This window comes from Phocoena phocoena, chromosome 8 (genome assembly GCF_963924675.1).
Source record: "Phocoena phocoena chromosome 8, mPhoPho1.1, whole genome shotgun sequence".
NCBI classification, from domain to species: domain Eukaryota; kingdom Metazoa; phylum Chordata; class Mammalia; order Artiodactyla; family Phocoenidae; genus Phocoena; species Phocoena phocoena.
Genome location: NC_089226.1, coordinates 37490160 through 37506803, shown reverse-complemented (window position 1 = coordinate 37506803; position 16644 = coordinate 37490160).

Sequence of the window (16644 nt, the reverse complement as noted above, 5' to 3'; positions counted from 1 at the left end):
TGTCGTTTTTACTGTGAGAACAATTCATCTGTATTATAATTATATTTAGACTTCCTAAATGCTAATGTGGTGTTTTGTTCATCTTATACTCTTGTTAGAATGTGCTATGTGTGAATTACAGCTAAACTCCCTTGAACAGAGATGTTCATTTCAAGTTCTTTTCCATTTATTTTTCAATATTTGTTACCCTGGCTTTCACTTTCCTCTTGCTCTTCCACATCATTACCAAAGTTATTAATTAATATTGACTATATTAACTCAGTGGAATAAGGATATAACTTTACTTTTTCCCACAACAATATTCTCACTTATTCATTCATATAATAAAACTTTTACAAGTTTTCATGTTTTTAGTCACTTTTGGTTATAACTATAGTCTTATTTTATAAGATTTTTATATAATAATCATCTCAAGGTTTTGGAAAATATATAAAATTTCACATGTGAGTAGTAAAATTCTATTTAATTTTTTTTTTAATAATTTCATTTTTATGTCAGATTCAAAGTGATTTCTCTCCTTTTAGCTTTATTTTGACTTCAGCTCAAACATTTATAATACGGAAATGAGGGAGTGATCTCTTCTTTAAGTCTTCCCTGACATCATCCCTGTTTTTCTTCCTGTCCTCTGGATATGACATAGGGTCAAAAAAAGTTAGATAAAAAGAGATAATATTAGAATGAGTCATATTGTTATAATCCAGACATAACTATCTATTGTCATGGCTGACCTCAAATACTGGCTTTTTCATGGGTAACATGTGAATTTCAAGTTTCCTGCCTTGGTTGGTGCTTTCTCTGGCCAATGCTTTGCTGTGACTGTCTCTCCTAACCTCCTTAATTGCCCACTGGTAGACTTTTATTGCTGTGATCCTCTTACCACAGCAGACAACCTTTTTGGCCAAGTCCCTTCAAGACTGCACAGGCCAGGCTAGCTTCCTCTGAGAATTTCTTGCACCCTTGCCCTGCCAGAGAGGAGTGAGAGAGTGTACCCCATCTGACCACCAATCTTTCTTCATCATGCAGATTCTGTTTAGTTCAACCAATTTTGCCTTTGACTTTTCTAGGATAGAGGTAGGCCTCAGATTCTTGATTCACATGCTCTTCTAAAGCCCTAGCGTTACACCTTAGTTTCTCCCAAGAACACTCTAATGGTGCTTTACAATTTCAGGCCACATGATTCAGTTTTTATTCATTCAGCATATATTTACTAAGTGCTTACTCTGTATCAGTTACTGTTTTCAACACTGAAAATATAGGTGGGGTTAAGAGATTTAGCAAATAAAAATACAGATTATCAGTTAAATTTGAATTTCAGATAAACACAAATAATTCCTCAAGAGTATGTGATATATGAGAAATATTTATACTAAAAATTATTTGACTTCAACTGAAATTAAAGTTTGAGTGTCCTGTATTTTATCTGGCACCCTTAGAAGTAGTAGTGTATAAAATACACTGTATTTTATGTATGTTTAAAAGACATAGCCCTGTCTTTATGAAGCTATATTCTAATTGGAAAAAACAAAACAGTAAATTAAAAATATATATACTGTGTCATAGAGTGATAAAGGTTATAGAAAAAATGAAATTAGATAAGAGGGATAGAGAGTTCCAAGGGCCTAATGTAGCTATTTTATGTGTATTGACCATGGTGTCAGTACCAAAGAGAAATACGAGCAGAGAATGAAAGAAAGGAAAAGAGATAGATGATCCAGTCAGAAGAACAAACAAGTACAAAGGAACTGAGGTGGAAGCATTCGTGACATATACAAGGGACAACAAATAAGGAAAAGGTGAGTATGGGGTAAAAAAAGATGGGAAGAGAGAGGCTCAGAGAGGTATGGGGCTTGCGAGGTGTGTGTGCTGTGCCAAAGAAGGTGCGAAATTGTTTAGATCATCTAAACCACTATAAGGACTTTGGATTTTATCCTTAGTGAGATAGGAAGGCTTTGTGGAGTTTTGAGGAGAGAAGTGGCATGATCAAGTTATCTTTCTAAATAGATTATTTTAGCTGCTATAAAAAAAATAGAGAGGGGTGATTGCAAAGACAGGATATATAATTAGGAGGCTATCTCAACAATATTGGCAAGAGTTGATGGAAGATTAGATGAGGGAGGTGGTGTTGGATAGGGGATGGGAAGAAATGAGTGGATTCTGATTGAATTTTGCAGAAAGAATTATTAGACTATTCTGATAAGTTGGATGTAGAATCTAAGAAAAAGAGAAAAGTCAAAGATGACTCATAACATTTACTTGAGAAACTGGAAGAAAGGATGGGGGAAGATTGTGAGAAATTTGTGGGAGGGCACTGAAATATGCAGTTCTGTTTTGGATATGTTGAATTTGCAATGTTAAATATCCAGTTGCAGAGACTGAGTCTGCAGTTAGATTTACTTTTCAGGGAAAGGTATTGGGCCATAGGTAACAATTTGAGAGTTGACAGAGTATAAATGGTATTTGGCACAAAATCAGTTGAGAGAACCGACCCTCCTTGAAGGCATCTCCAATTGCTATGGCTGCTTTCCTTGGAAATCCATCACATTTTCTAATGAGAGTGACTATTCCCAATCCACAAAAAAAAAAAAGAGGAGACGTTCTCTAACTTTTCCTCCTACACTAGTCCTCACTGTAGAATTAATGTCTCAATGACAACATTTAATATAAGTGTGGAGAATGGCTTCTATTTGGTGACTGTAAGTACAATCTTTCATTCATAGTGCACTTGGTTCTTTCTTTTTTATCCCCTTTCTTTTCAAAAACGATATTAAGTGATCTAGTGCAGCATGCAACATGTCATTTTAATAATTTTGATTAAAGTTACTTGCCATTGAGGAAAAAATGTTGATTTCAATACATTAAAGTGACAGTGTGTTTTTTTTGTTTGTTTGTTTGTTTGTTTTTGGTACGCGGGCCTCTCACTGTTGTGGCCTCTCCCGTTGTGGAGCACAGGCTCTGGACATGCAGGCTCAGCGACCATGGCTCACGGGCCCAGCCACTCCGCAGCATGTGGGATCCTCCCCGACTGGGGCACGAACCCGTGTCCCCTGCACCGGCAGGCGGACTCTCAACCACTGCGCCACCAGGGAAGCCCTGATTTTTAATTTGGCTTTAGCAATGGCTTCTTTTCAATTTAGACAGCCTCTGACTACTAGACTCTACCTCAATCATAAGTCTAATTTTATACTGTACCCCTCATGCTTCATTAACAGTTTTAAAAAAACTTCCCTAAATGCTGCCTACATCTTTTTATTACTATTTTTAGTAAGATATAGTGAAATCAGTATTTTTCTAATCTGAATTTCCTAATTAATTTACTAAGAAGCAAAAATTTGCATAGAAATCAGGTTCTAGAGTTGCAAAAGACTAACTATATGTTACTGAACAAGTCTCCTACTTTTTCTGAATCTTAATCACCTCATTTGTGAATCAAAAGAATTGGTATACATACTCTCTAAAAGTCTCTCCTGGTTTAGCATTTTATAATTCTATGACAAGAAATTTCATTCCAGGCATCCTCTACAAATTCTGGTCATCTATATTCTTCATCTCTATCTGAGGCCTAGAATATATTTCTCATTTCATATTATTGAATCACTTTTTATGTGAATTAAAACATCTTTCTTTTTTTTTCCAGTACGCAGAACTCTCACTGTTGTGGCCTCTCCCATCGCAGAGCACAGGCTCCGGACACGTAGGCTCAGTGGCAATGGCTCACGGGCCCAGCCGCTCCGCGACATGTGGGATCTTCCTGGACCAGGGCACGAACCCGTGTCCCCTGAATCGGCAGGCGGACTCTCAACCACTGCACCACCAGGGAAGCCCTAAAACATCTTTTTTATATAAAATAAATTTCAAGGACAGTTTTGTTCACTTGCAGGACTCACACTTCTATGATTTTTTTTTAACATTAGAAGCAAACAAATGTAGAATATTATACTAGAATAAGATAAATAAGTATATAGGTGGTGTTTCATGAGATTGTGTATAGAGACTATCATTTTAGAACAAAGTTATTAAGTGACAGCAACTTGAATATGTGTATAAAATGTAGAATGCTGAGAATATTCAATCAATATTAAAGAATGATATTAAGTTCCCAAATGATATTAAATAAAGTGTGAAATCTTCAGCACCCAAAGTAAATAATCATTCAAATCACAAATATGTCTAATGCCAATGAAATCAATAGCATCTTTATAACATCAAAAAGACTGAGTAATTTTTAAAAAGTCTGTTGCTTATGCCACTAATAGATACAAATAAAATAAGCCAAAGTTGAATACCACTCACAATCCTATTAGACTAGAGGCTCTGATGGAACACATTTTTAACTTTAAAGGTGAAGAGATGAAAAATAAGAATAAACTTTTTTTTATATATTGTTATGTTCCTCTTGGGAATTACCTGATGTATGCTATTTCCTAAGAAGGAAAGGGATAAATCATTTGTGTGAGCTAAAAGTACAATGACTTTCTTCCTATTTTACATCCAGAGAAACTGACAAAACAGTAAAATGCAGAGCGCATTCTCCCGGCTTTGTTGACAGATCCACTTGCTTTTCTTCCTGATTAGCTAACAGTAGAATAAATATTCTAACTGCACTGTGATCTAAAGTAAAAACAACATTTTGCTTTCCAAACAATTTTTTCTTTTTCTTAAATATTTCAGATATCTTTGTTGACTTGGAATAAATTTTTTAAGGAAACATTTTCAGAAACAGAGAACAATATTTAAATTGGAGCAACGGGAATGTTTCCTAGATTTTTACCTTAAAAACTAAAAGAAGTCAACTCCCAATAGGCCAATTTTCAACACTTTCATTGTGTGTAACTCTTTAAACTCACAGAAAGACAGAATTTCTTGTTATAGTAGTCATATCTAAAGACTGTGATTCAAATGAGAGCTTATTACTGGCATACTCCTGCTGTTCTATACTATAGTTCAATGCATAATAATATTTTGTTACTTTTATATAATTTTCTAAAAGTTTATGAGATTTTGAGCACCTTGAATGCAGGGACACTGCATAGGCGTTCCTGCAACTGTAAATGATACTAAGTAAATACTTCCTGAAACAATGGAATAGAGTTCAGAGGTTATTTCTGTATGTGATAGTTTAACATCATTATAGGGAACAAAGGTAAAGTAGAGTGAGTGTGAATATATTTAGAGAATTTTTCATCTCCTGAACATTGTTATTTTTTCTTATCCTTAGGAAGCACAAAGTAATCCTGTCATATTCACATTTCAAAATGTTTGGACTCAAAATGTAGTATAAAGCAAAGGTAACAAATATTGTACCTTGGCTAGACCAATTTTTATAAGCAGTATTACTAAATTTTTCCTTTCTTAGTCCTAGAGATAACTGAACGATTATCTGTATGACTATATTCCCCACCCCATTCTATTACATACACAGACATATTACACTAACCAGTTCTTAGGAGGAAATAGGCCAACAAAAGATCAACTGCCTGCTTCTCTTTTAACAGCCTTAGGAAAAAGGATTAACGATTCTCAAATTTTGAGATCTCAAGACTCTTTCCATTCTTAAAACCCCTTAAAGATTTCAAAGAGCTTTTGTTTACACCAGTTATGTCTGTTTATAGTCTCCACTAAAATGAGAAATTCTAAAAATCAGGTATATGTATTAATATATTTAAGATGAAGCTCAACTCCTTACATGTTGACCCAAATAACATACTTTTAGTAAAAATGAACTCTATTTTCCAAAACAAACAAACAGAAAGTAGTAAAAAGTTCGGCAGCATTCTATACTTTTGTAATAACCTATTACCCTTTTAGCAATTCAATCCATTGCTATATACTATTTTAATTAAAGTATACAAAGAAAATCTGGTCACCTATGTATATGTAGTTAGATAAGAAACATTTTAATAGTCTTGTCAGATAATTTTGTATATTTTTATTTGAATGTGGAATCTGAAACCAGATCAATTAATATTTTATACTCTGCTACATAAAAATCAATTGCTCTATCTTACAATTTGAATGGATATTTTGCCTATGCATGATTTTGAAACATCATGCCTTAGCTATTGGGAAAACATTAGTTTGCAGAGTTATGCAGATTTCTATTTAATGAAACATTTTGTTATATAAAATGGAAAACAAAACAAAACAAAACAAATATTTATTACTTCTACTCCCAACCAAGATGGAGTAATAGGGTCCAGATATATTCTCCCACTCAAAACATCGGAAGTCCAAGTAAAATATATAAAACAACAAATGTAAAGATATTAGACATGAGGCAATGAAGGACAGTGGTCTTTAGAGATGAAAAAGTAATTAGTAAGACTTTTTAATTGTCTAGGTGACTACTTGGAGAGTTTCCAAGCCATGGCACCAAGAGATGAGACTAAAGCAGAAGCCAGTGGTCTCCTTCAGTTGAGAGACAAGAGACCAAGGAGGAAAAGTGGCTGGAGTGCTCAAGGCAGAGTACCAAAGTGAAATCAGCTCAAAAGGAGGGTTGCCCAGAGATATGCAGAGGGCCACTCTCATATCTTAAATTGAGAACTGATCATGTATATGGAGAAACCATTCAAAACTGGGCTAGCTCTGTTTCTACTAATGAGAGTGAAAAACGTCATAATTTACAAGACTAAGGTGGGATATTTAAAATAGTTTTTTTTCTTCAGTAGTTGAAAAAATTGGTCCTAGACTAAACACTGATTTAAACTTTTTAACAAGGTTTAAAAGCAAGATCTAAGAAATTAAAACTCTTTCCAGGTAATTTAACTATGTCTAAGAATAAAACTCAAAAATATGTATGCAATTACAAAAATGTTCAACATTTAACACAGTAAAATTCACAAAGTCTCCTTTCCAATAAAAAAAATTAGTAAGCATGAAAATAAGTGAAAGAAAATAAAGTCTATTGTCAGGGAAAAAATTCAGTCAATGACAACTGATACAATAATAATATAGATGATGAAATTAGTAGGTAAAGAAATTATAACAGCTATAACAGTTATCATTATATTATATATTCATTAAGCTAAAGTAAAAGTGAACATGTCAGCTGGAAACAAAGATGATATTTTTAAAAAGATTCATGCTAAACTCCTAATTACAAAGTTATAGAGAGCCAAGTGAATTTTAAAAGAAAAAGACTCAACTATGTTTTCTACCAGAAAAACACTTTAAATATAAACTTAAATTGGTTAAAAGTAAAATATAAAGAGAGAGGTATGAATACATGGAACACAGAGGATTTTAAGGCAAAAAAGTATTTTGTATGATAGTGTAATGGTGTAGACAAGACATTATACATTTATCAAAATCCATAGAACTGTTCCACATGAAGAGTGTTGTACACTAATGTACAACTATTGCACAGTAATGTGGCCCTAATGTTAAATATGGACTTTAGTTAATAATAAGATATTGATATTGATTCACCAAGTGTAGTGAATGTACCACACAAAGGTAAGGTGTGAATAATAGAGGAGACTGTGCATAGGAGAAGTAGTAGATAAGAGCTTTCTGTACTTTCAGCTTGTTGGAGGTCATCAAAAATACGTGACCTCTGGTTGATCATAGCTGGACCTGAATAATTGGATGATCTCCACTCCTTTTCCTGTTCTTGGAATTGTGTTCTACTTGCCTTTCCCACTCTCAGAAGCTGTTCCAAGGATACAGCCTTGAAATAGGAGGGTAGTAATGAGATATTGAGTCTTCCTGAACTGGGTACATGACTGAACCCAGTTAAACCCTCTATATAAATTTTTTAGAGTTTTTTTTTTTTAATTGAAGTATAGTTGATTTATAATGTTGTAGTTTCATATGTACAGCAAAGAGATTCAGTTTTATATATATATATATATATATATATATATATATATATATATATATATATTCTTTTTCAGATTATTTTCCCTTATAGATTACTACAAAATATTGAGTGTAGTTCCCTGTGTTATAAAGTAGGTCCTTGTTGGTTTTTTTTTTTTTTTGTACTTATTGATTTTAAATAACTTTCCCCAATCACCCAGGCAACACATTTTATAAATAAATAGTAAGCTGGGGAAATCAGAAAAATCAAAAGAAGAAAAATAAGAACTATACATAATTCTATGAGCCAGAAAGAAACTAGGGTTAATAGGCTGGGATATGTACCTCTGGGTTTACTTTTCTGCTTATTTCATGTAGTAATGCAGCAAAAATGTTTTCTGATGTTCCACAACATGGTCTTACTGGTTGCAGAGTCACCCACATTGTGGATCTGCTGATTCATTCCACAAATCCTTGCTGGGCACATGCTGTGTGCCAGGCCCTCCCTAAGGCCCTGGGGGTACAGCACGAATACCCAGATCGCAGGCTTGTCTCATGGGAGAAGATGGATAAGAAGCGAGTAAGTTAACTGCCACATGTCAGACAAGTGCTGCGTCACTCCCACTCCTTCAGGGGTGTCCTGGGGATGGAATCTGCAAGCTGAGGGTTGGCCTCCTCTATTTGTAGCCTCACAGTGGCCCTGCAGACTACTTTCTGAGGCTTTCTGAGGCAGAAGTAGGCTACCCAGGGCTTTCTGTAGCCCCTGAGCTTCCAGGGTCTGTGTCCTTTGCCAGCATCTGGGTTCATTGTCTATTTTATATATAGTAGTGTGTATATGTTAATACCAACCTCCTAATTTATCCCTCCCTCCCCTTTCCATTTTGGTAACCATAAGTTTGTTTCCTATGTCTGTGAGTCTATTTCTGTTTTGTAAATAAATTCATTTGAATCACTTTTTTTAGATTCCACATATAAGTGATATCACATGATATTTGTCTTTCTCTGCCTGACCCACTTCACTTAGTATGATAATCTCTAGGTCCACCCATGTTGCTGCAAATGGCATTATTTCATTTTTTTATGGCTGAGTAATATTCCATTGTATATATGTACCACATCTTCTTTATCCATTCATCGGTCGATGGGCATTTAGGTTGCTTCCACAACCTGGCTATTGTAAATAGTACTGCAATGAACATTGGGTTGCATGTGTTTTTGTGAATTATGGTTTTCTCTGGATATATGCCAGTAGTGGGATTGCTGGGTCATATGGTAATTCTACTTTTAGTTTTATAAGGAACCTTCATACTGTTCTCCATAGTGGCTATACCAATTTACATTCTCACCGACAGTCTAGGGGGCTCCTTTTTCTCCACATCCTCTTCAGCACTTATTATTTGTAGACTTTTTGATGATGGTTATTTTGACTGGTGTGAGGTGATACTTCATTGTAGTTTTACTTGGAATTTCTTTAATAATTAACAACGTTGAGCATCTTTTCATGTAACTTTAAACTTTTAAGATGCTGACCAGCAGGTACAGAAATATGCTTGTGTTGCAGCCACACAAGACAAGTTCCATGAGTAAGTTTTTGCTTATTAAACCTGTCACCTACGAATCTGGAGTGGTTTACCTTTTTCTTTGGCCCTCTGCATACAGATGTTGGTTTTAGATTACACCTGGGAAATTTCTGGGGAGGTTATAAAGCAACACAGCTCAGTTTTAAACCTAAAACTTCTAAAACAAAGTCTGTTAATTTTTTCTAAAGTAAAAAGAAGAAAAAATGCTGTATTGATTTTAATAATAAAAATGCTGGAATGTTTATATTAATATCAGACAAAATAAACTTTGTGATAAAAAGTCATTTCATATTGATGAAATCCATTCATCAAAAACACATATAATTCTAAATGTTTATATAGCTAGCAACAGAATTTTAAAATACATGAAATAAAAACTGATAGAAATGCAAGGAGAAACAGAAACAGACACATAATTTCAACATCTCTTTCTCAATATTTCATAGAACAAGTTGATAGAAAATCAGTAAGGACATAGATGTGGGCAACACTGTCAGCCAACAAGAGCAGAGTACAAATTATTTTCAAGTGCACATGATAGATTTACCATGATGGACCCTATTCTGGGCCATATAACAATACTCAAAAAAATTAAAACAATTCAAGTCTTAACACATATGTTCTCTGACTACATGGAAATTAAAGTATAATTCAGTATGAGAAAGATATCTTGACAATTCCTAAATACTTGGAAATTAGTTAACATATTGTTAAATAACATATGGATCAAAGAAGAAATCAAATAGGAAAGTAGGATGCATTTTGAACTGAATGAAAATGAAAACTCTGCATGTAAAAATTATGGAATGCAGCTAAAGTAGTATTTAGAGGAAAATTTATAGCAGGTACTGCTGATATTAGAAAAGATAAGTCTCAAAGTAATGCTCACACTTTCACCTTAAGAAAATAGTAAAAGAATCACAAATTAAATCCAAAGTAGTAGAAAACCAAAAACTGATTCTTTTAGAAGATGAATAAAATTGATAAATTTACCCATAGGTAAATATGATGAAATGCTTTATACCAACAAATATAGCAACTTAGGTGAAATGAACAATTTCCTTGAAAGACAAAAAGTATCAAGTCTCACTGAAAGTTAAATACATAATCTGAAGAGACTTATATCTATTATAGAAATTTTATTTGTAAATTAAGATCTTTCCTCCTCATTCCTAAAATGACAAAAACAAAAGCAAAACAAAACTAAACTAAAAACAAATCCAGATGACTTTACTAGAAAGGTATAGTATCCATTTTATACAAACTCTTCCAGAAAAGGGGGAAGAAATAACTCTGTACTCTCTCTATGAGCCCACTGTTATTCAGATAACTGAATCAGACAAAAATATTACAAGAAAATAAAACGATTGCTCAATATCCCTTTTTGCCCATAGATACAAAAATTCTTTAAAATATTTAGCAAATTTAGTTTAACAATATACAAAAATAATAATGCATCATTGTCAAGGGTTTATCCTGAAGTTGCAAGGTTGGTTTAATATATAAAATCAATCAATATAATTAATCATATTAACAAGACTAAAACATAAAAAACATCATTTGATCATCTCAATAGATGAAGAAAATGCATCTGACAAAATCCAATGTCCTTTTCTGATGAAAACTTTCAGTAAACTTATAATAGAAGAAAATATACTTAAAACTATAAAAATCTATACAAACACTTCAACTAACATTCTGCTTAATGGTGAAAAGCTATCCCTTTAGGTTAGGGAAAAGGCAAGGATGTTATTATTACTTCTTTCAATATCTGATTGTTACTGCTAGTCTATAGAAAAACCAATTCTTTTTTTGGTATATTGTTTTTATATCCTACATCCTTGATAAACTCAATTACTTATTAGTTCTAATAGTTTTTATTTTAAGATTATTTATATTTTCTACCTAGGAGATAATGTCACTGCAAATATAGAGTTTTACTTCTGTAATGAGGAATCAGACCTTATATTTTGATGTTTGATGGCTGACAGATTTTAAAACTCTCTCCTCTCTCTTCCCTTTGTGTCTCACATTTGGGCAAGAAAGCTTGGTCCCATAATCTTAGGGAATTCTCCTTTGGTGCCAGTAGGAGATTTAACCAAACAAACCCCTGCCCTCATGCAGGAATACCCACCCTGGCTCTGCCCCCTAATCACAATTAAAGCCCTGAACCAATCTCCTTTCCTTTCTCTCTAGCCCTTTCAGACCCACTTGAGAGGCATTTGCTCTCCCCAGAGACCTCAATTAATGTAGGTATTAAACCTTTTCATACCCTTTTAGTGTATGTGTGGCATCACCAGTCTTAATATCCAAAACAAATTTTGGATGGGAGTCCTTTTTGCCTTTGCAAAGTGTCGATGACAACTTCTTCTTTTCTAGACTCATTGTATTTTATTTTTCTTTCTTGCTTTAGTTCACCAGATGGACTCAATTCAAATTCTAAAAATATGCAAAGGGTCTGAAGAAGATATTTGGATGATAAATAAGCATATGAGAAAATGTTCCATACAATTTGTCGTTAAAGAATGCAACTTACAACAGTAAGATACCTCTACACATCTATTAGAATGGCTAATACACAAAATATTGGTGATACCAAATATGGGTGAGAATGTGAAGTGTAGTATTACCATATGATTCAGCAATCATGCTCTTAGTTACTTAACCAACTGGTCTGAAAAATAATGTCAACACAAAAACTTGAATTTGAATATTTATAGTATCTTTATTCATAATCACAAACCTGGGTGTCCTTCAACATGTGAATGAATAAGCAAAATGTAGTACATCCATACAATGAAATATTCAGCTAGGAACACAAATGAGTTATGAAAACACAAAGAGGCATGAATAAATCTTCAGTGCATATTGCTAAGTAAAAAAACATCCAGTCTTAAAAGGCTGGATGATTCCAATTGTATGTTGTGCTGGAAAAGGCATAACTATAGAGAGTATAAGCAGACCATTGGTTGCCGATGTTTCAGGATCATGGAGCAGCTGAATAGGTGAACTATCTGGAGTTTCTTTAGGGTAGTAAATCTATTCTAAATGATCATATAATCCATGAATACAAAAGTAGGCATTTGTTAGAAATAATAGAGCACAAATAATAATTTTAATGTATGCAAATTTTAGAAAATCATTTAGGAGGTGGGGGCATCCCAAGGTAAAATGCAGAATATGACAAAAGATCAAAGCATTTTTAAAATATAAGAAACTAGCTCACCAAAAGGTGTGGAGGGATAAGGTGCTAACTTAAGCAACTTTGAAAATATGTGGAGTCTGTAAAACTAATATGTGGAGTCTGTAAAACTAAAGACAAAAGGAAGTGTACATAAACATTGTCCTCTACTTGATAAAGTTGTTTCCATGGAGTACAGGCTCATGATTCTGAAACCACTATACATGTGTACTGGAGTTGAACTATTAAGTAAATTGATGGCAGATGATGGAAGCTAGGTTTCTCACTGATAGAGTGGGAGGTTATACAAAAGCAAGAGGAACTAGAATGATCACTGTGATAATTGATTAGCTTTAGAGACATCAGTGTTAACTCATGTTCAGCATAATATGCATACAGGTGATTGTATATAGAAATATTTAGAAATATGTGCATATACATGGGTTAGTATAATCACAATGCCTTCTTGCTCTATCAGCTAAAAGAGTCTAAAAGTAATGACACCCCAGTAGCAACAAGCATACCTAAGACCTAAATCTTGGTTTCTCATGCCTTCTCCAATAAAGAAAATAGGGCTTCTTGGAGAAATGACTGAGGAGTAGGTGTTTATGATAAGCCTGAAATATCCTGCAGTACTATAAAGTAAAAAAGTGCTTAAAAATTTCTACAACGATGCAGGTATCCCAAAGTAACACTGATATGGGAGCCAATTGAAAGAGCTCCCAGTGACTAAAGCTGGAATGATGAGAGCAAGATAATAAAATAATATTGGGTTTATAAAACAAAGTATATAAAATAAAGTATAAAATAAATAACCATGAGACCATACTCATATAAATGATCAAATAAACAAATAAATGAGGGAGAATAGATAAGACTTCCAAGCAAAAGACTTCCAAGCAAAATTCTAAATAATCTATGTATATAACCCACCTCTAAGGAGGTGGAGATATAACTTCACACTCATTAAGTGTGGACTGTGCATTGTGACTTTCTTCAAAAGAGTAGATTATGGAAAGGGAAGAAAAGAAAAAGGAATAACTGTATAGTGAATAAACTTGACAAACACCACAATTAACATCAACAGTGGTATGACCAAGGGAAAGTCTTTTCTATTCTCTGTGAGTCAATTTCATCACCTAGAAAAGGAGAAAAATAATAGTATTTATCTTAAAAGGGTTGCTTTCAGAATGAAATGTGTTAATATGTATAAAATGCTTAAAACAAGATCTAGTCTAAAAATACTATATAGTTTTCCACTATTATTAATAAGGTTACAGTTGTATATTCAAGGCTAATTTCAGAGATTCTCTTAAAGCTGAATGTGAGCAGAAGAAATAAAAGAAGTCATATTCCAGGGAGAATATTGTACAGGCGTACTTTATTTTATTGTGCTCCACTTTATTGCCCTTTGCAGATTTTGTGTTTTTTACAAATTAAAGGTTTGTGGCAACCCTGTGTTAAGCAAGACTGTTGGTGCCATTTTTCCAACAGCATTTGCTCACTTTGCATCTGTGTCACATTTTGGTAAATCTCAAAATGTTTAAAACTTTCTCATTATTTTTAAATTTATTATGGTGATCTGTGATCAGTGATCTTTGATGTTACTATTGTAATTGTTTTGGGGTTCTATGAACACACCCATATAAAACTGTGACCTTAATTGATAAATGTTGTGTGTATTCTGACTGTCCCATGACCGGTTGTTCCCTTGACTCTTTCCCTCTCTATGGGCTTCCCTACTCCCCACGACACAACAATAATGACATTAAGTCAGTTAACAATCTTACAACGTCTTCCATGTATTCAAGTGAAAGGACGAGTCACACATCTTTCACTTTAAATCAAAAGCTAGAAATGATTAAGCTTAGTGAAGAAGACATGTCAAAAGCTGAGCTAGGATGAAAGCTAGGCCTCTTGCACCAAACAGTTAGCAAGTTGTGAATGGAAAGGATATGTTCTTGAAGGAAATTAAAAGTGCTATTCCAGTGAACATGCAAATGAGAAAATTTTAGTGGTCTGGAGAGAAGATCAAACCATCCACAACATTCCCTTAAGCCAAAGCCTAATCCAGAACAAACCCTTAACTCTTCAATTCTATTAAGGCTGAGAGAGGTGAGGAAGCTGCAGAGGAAAAGTTCAAATCTAGCAGAGGTTGGTTCATGAGGTTTAGGGAAAAAAAAAAAAATCTCCATAACATAAAATGAAAAGTGTAGCAGCAAGTGCTGATTTAGAGCTACAGCAAGATATCCAGATATCTAGCTAAGTTAATTAATCAATGCAGACGAAATAGCCTTGTTTTGGAAGAAGATGCCATGTAAGACATTCATAGCTAGAGGAGAAGTCAATGCCTGGCTTCAAAGCTTAAAGAACAGGTTAACTCTCTTGTTAGTAGCTACTGCAACTGGTGACTTCAAGTTGAAGCCAATGCTCATTTACATTGCAAAATCCTAGTGCCCTCAAGAATTATGTTAAATCTACTCTGCCTGTGCTCTCTAAATGGAACAACAAAGCCTGGATGACAGCACATCTATTTACAGCATGGTTTACTGAATATTTTAAGCCCACTGTTGAGACCAACAACTCAGAAAAAAAGGTTCCAATGTTTCTGCTCCTAGACAATGCATCTGGCCACCCAAGAGCTCTAATGGCGATATACAATGAGATTCATGTTGTTTTCATGCCTGCTAATACAACATCCATTCTGTAGCCCATGGATCAAAGAGTCATTTCAACTTTCAAGTCTTATTATTTAAAAAATACATTTCATAAGTCTATATAGATGCCATAGATAGTGATTTTTCTGGTGGATATGGAAAAAGTAATTGAAAACCTTCTGGAAAGAATTCACCATTCTAGATGCCATTAAGGACATTCATAATAATGGGAAGAGGTAAAAATATCAACATGAACAGGAGTTTGGAAGAAGTTGATTGCAACCCTCATGGATGACTTTTGGGAATTCAAAATTTCAGTGGAGGAAGTAACTGCAGATGTGATAGAAATAGCAAGAGAACTAGAATTAGAAGTGGAGCCTGAAGATGTAACTGAATTGCTGCAATCTCATGATAAAATTTTAACAGATGAGGTGTTGCTTTTTATGGATGAGCAAAGAAAGTGGTTTCTTGAGATGGAATCTACTTCTGGTGAAGATACTGTGAAGACTTGAAATGAGCACAAAGAACTTAGAGTATTACATAAACTTAGTTGGTAAAGCAGTGACAGTGTTTGAAAGGACTGAGTCCAATTTTGAAAGTTCTTCTGTGGAAAAACACTATCAAACAACATTGCATGCTACAAAGAAATTGTTCCTGAAAGGGAAAGTCAATCAATGCAGCAAATTTCATTGTTGTCTTATTTTAAGAAATTGCCACGGCCACCCCAACCTTCAACAACAACTACACTGATCAGTCAGCAGCCATCTGCATCAAGGCAAGACCCTCTACCGGTAAAAAACTATAACCCACTGAAGGTTCAGATGATGGTTAGCATTTTTTTACCAGTAAAGAATTTTTTTAAAATTAAGATATGTACATTTTTTTTTAGACATAGGGCTATTGCACACTTAATAGACAGTATATTTACAGTATAGTGTAAATATAACTTTTATATGCACTGAGATACCAAAAAGTTAGTGTGACTTGTTTTATTGTGAATGTCTGTAACTGAACCCACAGTGTATCTGAAGTATGCCTGGATATGAGAAATCTAATAGCATATGCAGTTTGGGGAATGTTTAAAAGTGCTCTGCCTCTCTCAGTGTCTCAAAATAATATCTAGACAAACCTGGGTTATTGCAATAGGAGTGTTATTTACATTCAATTGTCTCTGTCAGTGCCTACTGTTCTAGATGATCTATATTAATCTTTTCAATAAACCCAAGGGATATGTATATTATTACTGTTGGGAAATAGTTCTCCCTGGTTCTCTCACATCCCTGTGTGTCTGGTGACAGCTTTTATTCCAGATAATCTTTTTACACGTGTTAGTACAGAAAACAGCCTTCAAAGATAGAGATAATATTTCCTTCACAGGCAGAGGGTAGATTTGTTTGCTGTCCAGAATAATAAAGATAATTTCTACATT